Here is a 5,870-nt window from a genome sequence, read left to right as displayed (position 1 = left end):
TATATACACTCTTGAGATTACTCTAAAGTAACATCATTTTTCACAACCCATGCCTTATTGTAACATGATATTAGCGCCGTTGCATCCAACATTCATGTATTGATCTCATTCCCTAATCACTAAATGTACATCTCCAAATCTCATTCTTTGCTGGACTTTGTTTGAAATCAGTGAAGCATTCTCTGCTGGTCTGTCCTCGGGTCCTCTCATTGCACTTGTTCCGTGCCTTGTTTCCAGCCATCTTCAAACCACTTGATCATCCAGGACAGGTATTTCAAAGCATCGTGTAATCTTGATTGGCTTCATTTTTGGCCAAAATCAGCAACAGAACTCTTGCGCACAATATGTTCGATGAAAGGTCTCAAGTAACATCCGAGCACCTATATTTAAGCCATTCTCCGCGTCTCGATTGGCCTTGATTGGTCACTGTTCCATAGCCTAGAACGAATGTGCAGTTATTGCCCAGCCACCAAATTTGAATCCCTTCCCTGTTAGGCTCGTACGAAAGCATTAATTCCAAGTTTTTATTGCTGACGAGAACTGCATGCTACCTGCTCGTTGGTATTTCGCTGCCAACATTTATGTCTTGTAGCTTTCTTCAACATCCAAGTGACGATATGATCATATATGGAAACATCACTAACACCAGATTCTAATTCTATGTTGTCCTTGACTTCTTCTAGCTGTTGTCTAGAGTTGTCTGCTCAGCTTGCTCAGCAGACGGCTAGCATTGGATTTATCACTTGAGCATGCTTCCCCTACTTTCTCTAATACCGGCACTTCAGGTGTATCTAAGTCTTCCCTGACCCGGATTATAGAATCCAGTGCTTCCTATCATATGACTCTATATGAATCTTTTCTTAGTATTTCTGCATCATCTCCTTTTCAACCTCCTAATGTTACTACTTATGGTATCCTAAGACGACCGTTTTAGCAAGGTGAAGTCAAAGCCGCCCACTTTACTATTCCCTCCATCTGCATTGCCCAGCTTATCTGTTGATTTGCTATTTGGTAGTCAGCTTACTGATCATGAATGTCTTGTTTCATTTGATGTTGCATCTTGTTATGTGCGAGATTAGCAAATCCAGTAGTCTGATTAGTTTTGGCAATCGCTTAACGGAGTATATTTGATGGACTGCTTCGATGTGCCTACCTCTTTGGTCACATATATACAGACATTTCCTCTACCCTTGGCTTTGAGTCTTGGCATCATCGCATTGGCTCTCTGTGATTCATCTTACTGCCCTTATTCATACTGAAGGTTTAGATCCTCTACCTAGTCTAGATATGCCATATTGCAAAGGTTGTGTCTTAATGCAAAACTGCCTTTTCATTCTAGTAATCTATTTCTGCTTTGCCTGTCGAATTGATTCACTCAGATACTAGGGAGTCTAGCCCTGTTTGTTAGAAATGGTTGAAAAAGATACTATATCACTTTCATTAATGATTACTCTATTTTTGCATGGATTTATTTGCTGCATTCTTGCTTACCGCTATGCCAGATTTACAAATATTTTATTGCTATTGTTCCCGCTCATTTCCTTTAAGCCATTAAGACCCTCCTCCCAATTCTGGTCGTTAGTATTTATCCCATGACTTTCTGACCTAGCTTCAGGAGGGACTCTTCCTTCCTCTCTTATTATGGTGCTCCCAAAAAAAAGGTATAGCTAAGCAAAAGCATCCTTACATTATCAAGACAGCTCATTCTCTTTTGCTTCTGGTCCTCCTCATTTCTGGGCTAACGCTGCTTGGATTGTCTATCTCATCGATATTCATTGTACTTTGTTCTTCATAACCTTAATTGTAGTGAGTCCTCGAAGATATGATAATCTGAGTTTTCTGTTATAGTTGCTTTGTTATTCCCTTTTTCTTTGAATGCACCAAACTCTCTCTCCTCAATCTACTCGATGTGTTTTCCTAGGTTATAGTCTCGAACATAAAAGATTTGCATGTTATAATCCTATGGTTCGGTGCATGCATATCTTTTGTGATGTTATTTTTCATGAGAATACTTCTTATCATTCTTCCTCATCCACAGTCTGTGGTCTTATTCTAGTGCTCAACGTCGTCGTTCTGGATCTTCTGATTGTAGATTCATCCATGTCTACTCCAACCCATGTTCCATGCTTCCCTGAGCCTCCGAACTTACCTTCTCCTTTAGCAACCTAGGCCTTGGCATCAGATACGACTCCTACTCGTTTATGATACTCCTAACAAGTTATTAGCTTGCAATATTTACCTAGTGGTAACTCTCCCTCCTGGGCATCGTTATCCCTAGCATCTTTCTTGAGCTTTAACTAAGCTCTTCTCTATGTCTCCCTCCCGGCTCCTAAGTGTTTTTTACTAGATTTCAGACTTTGAATTTGCCATTAACACCTAGAAGGAGACTAGGGCTTTCAACAAGGCGATTGATACTCTTGAGTGGCACACAATGGCCTAAAGAGTTTTCACTCTTGAGCACATTGACACTAGGGACCTTGTGCTATTGCTTCTTGGCTGTAATAATTTAGAACCTTATCCAAAAAAGCTAGTCGGGTCCTATATAAGTATCCAAGATCTACTCAGTGCATAACTGATGTTGGATTAAATACATGCCTGCATGGATCCTCACATACAGCCTCTATTTAAGCTCAATCTACGATCTCATCCAAAAAAACTAGTCGGAAGGCGTTATAATAAATCTGCTAGAGTATGCAGCTATGTCACATGAACACAAATGATAGGTTTGGGGCATGACACTGCCAAGGTTCCTATTTCTCTAGAAGATTTATTGTTATAAGGATCGTTTAGTAGCTTAGGGTTTTAGCAAGAGCATAAGGATGACTTCAAGGAGACTTTTTGCATGGGTGGCTCATATGACTATTGTAAAGACTTATTTCTATAATTGTTATTGATCACTTGATGCTTTACCAGCTTGCCATGAAGAATGTGTTTCTTCGTAGTGATATTCATGAGGGACTCTATATAGTACCATCACCTCAGATTTCCCATCCTCATTACACATTTGTCTTGTTTGGTCTACTGAGGCTCCTCATATACTTTTTGAGCGATTGGGTTGCACTGTCATAGGTTCAAGTTTTCCTTAATGCCCATGATCTTGCCATGTTCACCTAATTTAGTTATAGAGGCTATAATAATCTTTTATTATATGTTGGTGACATGATTATGTCGATTCACATTGTAAGTCAAGCAAAATCTTAGTCGACAATTTTCAATAATCCATCATGGACCACTACATTACTTCTTAGACTTTCAAAATCTATTCACATTGCCATGTTATGCTTCAGAGTCAGTGCTCATAGTGGGATGCATCTGACTAGTGAGATCATTGCCGAAGGCGCTTAGATCTAGCAAAGAAACAAAGTGGGATGTGTCCTTGTTTTCCACAAGTTCAAAGGTTCGAACCCTTCACTACCAGAAAACACGCGTATAGTGACGGAGATTCCCGTCACTATACCGTGTTTCCGGTTACTAATATGGAATTTGTGACCGGAGCTCCCGTCACTGACTTCGTTACAAAAACACGCGTCGCTAAATTCTCCGTGACGGCGGCGATTCCCGTCACTAACCTCCGTGACAGAACCGCCGTCACTAAGCCGTTACAAATTCAAGAATTAAATATTTAAGAAATTATGTACTTCCCGTCACTATCCAGTTGCGGAGTTAGTGACGAAAGCAACTTGGTCACTGATTTTGTCACAGAATGCGGTCACAAGTTTGGTCACTAATCTGTCACGACCTTTAGTGACAGATTTAGTCGTCACAGACATGGTCACACATTTTGTCACTACATTTGTCATTAATCCCGTCACTGACCTAGTGATAAGTTTACGGTCACTAAATGTGTACTCGGCAAACCTGTGTATTTTTACCTGTAAATGTAGGTGTAGGTTTTGATATTTGGAAATGACCTTTGATAAGCCCTCCGTGATTTCTAAAGATTTGGAACTAATATGCACTTCTTTTGCTACCGTTGCAAGTTCCAATGATATGTCTTGGCCGCTTAGTGAACTCCCAACTACTACCACCACCTGTGTACAATTTGGAACAGAATGAAAAATATTTCTAGTAACTGCTCGGAATTCATGGAATAATTCTCCCTCTGTGGCTTGTATAGCTATAAGAAATAATTACCATCTTGTAATGATTGTCATGCATCAATTTTTCCTAATTTATGATATATAATTTATGAGAAATGTCTTCTATGTCTATTAGGATGAGGAGATGATACATAGCTTGAGAAAGATCTATCGAACCTCATCACGGTGAGGCTCAGGAACTCTGTATACATGGCTATGTATTTGCTTCCTTGTCCAAACATCCATTCCTGCAAGAGAAAACAATGTCGATAGTACCATATCGAGGAAAAAAACTAGAAAAAGAAAAAGATGTTACTACTAGTTATGGTCTTGACAATCTGGAATCCTCAGAGGGATAAACAGAGAAGAGTAGACCTAGATTTTAGCCTTTTTTTTTCTTTTTCTTTTCTATCAAGAGCCCAAGCATTTACCAATTGTACCAAGCAATAGCTCCTAGAAAACAAACTGAATAAAAAAATAAAATTTCCCCGCCGTTACCAAATGACCTTGTTCTATATGAAGTTGAGAATGCTAATTATCATCCCAAAGTCCAGAAGGCCTATGTTATCTACACTACTAAGTTTTGAGTCCATGAATGCAATAGTGTGTATCACATCATGTTCAAAATGTTTCTTTTGCCCCCATACAAAAAAAAAAGAAAAAAAAAGGATAAAGAGGTCAACTTTCTGTCAGAGAATTAGCACCTACCTTTGATGTTTGGCATCCTTGGCTGAGAATAATGCCCAGTGGCCACAACTACTGCATCAAAAATCTCTTCCATAACCTTTCCACATTTCTTCTCTTTGGATCTAACAATCCACTTCATCTTGTCGCCAGACTCTGCAGAACCCACCATGCCAACATAGTCTACTCGAGTATTGAATCTTATCAGCTCCCTCAACCCAAACCATTGACAGAATTCCCTGAGATACAAGAAGGGCGTCGAGACGACCGGCTTTGCAAGCAGGCGGATGGTGGTGATTTCTCCCCGATGAAGGTTTACAGGGGCGGTAATGCGCCAGGCTGGGGTCCCGAACCGGGGGGGCGAGGGAGTGGGGAAGAACTCGAGAAATCAAGGGATCAAACGCCCTAAGATCACAAAGATCAAGAACTCGAGATTTGAAATCGTGAATTGAACGCTTGTTCGCGATTCGAACTGACGTTTGAGAGTACATCAAGGGGAAGAATAAAGCCCGGTTGGTTTGGATCGGATCGAAGAATGAGAAGAAGAGGGCAACGGCGGCCTGAAGAACTTGGATAACTGGATCAGAGAAAACCCTAAACCTAATCGCCAGATGGCCATAGAAGAGGAGGGAGGAGGGGGGGGGTTAGGTTCTTACCGCGGGAGTCTGAGCGGGCTGCGGGTTCGGAACGAGGGGATGCGAAGGGCGTCGAGACGACCGGCTTTGCAAGCAGGCGGATGGTGGTGATTTCTCCCCGATGAAGGTTTACAGGGGCGGTAATGCGCCAGGCTGGGGTCCCGAACCGGGGGGGCGAGGGAGTGGGGGTGGTTCGGCGGCTGCTCTCAGCGAGGGAGGGGAAGGGAAGGGAAGGGAAAGGTTAGGGTTTTTGTTAAGTCGGTTTGCAAGCCAAATTGTATATCTAAGGCTGATTTGGGCTAAATCGGTTTGCAAGCCAAATTTCATATCAAATTATTTTTTATTTATAAGGCTGATTGGACGGGACTTGCAAGGCAAAAATATTTTTGAACTATAAAGCATGGTAAAAAAATTCTATAAAGCAGGAAACTTGCAATAGGGGTGCAAATGGGTCATGGCCGACACCATGAGA

The 5,870-nt window shown here is 41.3% G+C and overlaps 1 pseudogene across 1 annotated transcript; it reads right to left on the bottom strand.

The window, feature by feature from the left end:
- Positions 1 to 3,647: 3,647 nt before the first annotated feature.
- On the bottom strand, positions 3,648 to 5,471 carry LOC149753181 (flavin-containing monooxygenase FMO GS-OX-like 9 pseudogene; annotated as a pseudogene). The gene is made up of 3 exons (XR_016395833.1): positions 4,788 to 5,471; positions 4,257 to 4,327; positions 3,648 to 4,031 (listed from the first exon to the last, which is right to left on the bottom strand). The product of XR_016395833.1 is annotated as a flavin-containing monooxygenase FMO GS-OX-like 9 pseudogene (transcript).
- Positions 5,472 to 5,870: the final 399 nt, after the last annotated feature.

The sequence above is a fragment of the Phoenix dactylifera genome, chromosome 7 (genome assembly GCF_051530095.1).
Source record: "Phoenix dactylifera cultivar Ajwa chromosome 7, Ajwa_hap1_PhDact_Kaust_v1.1, whole genome shotgun sequence".
Taxonomy (NCBI): Eukaryota; Viridiplantae; Streptophyta; class Magnoliopsida; order Arecales; family Arecaceae; genus Phoenix; species Phoenix dactylifera.
This window is presented reverse-complemented; position numbering and strand designations above follow the sequence as displayed.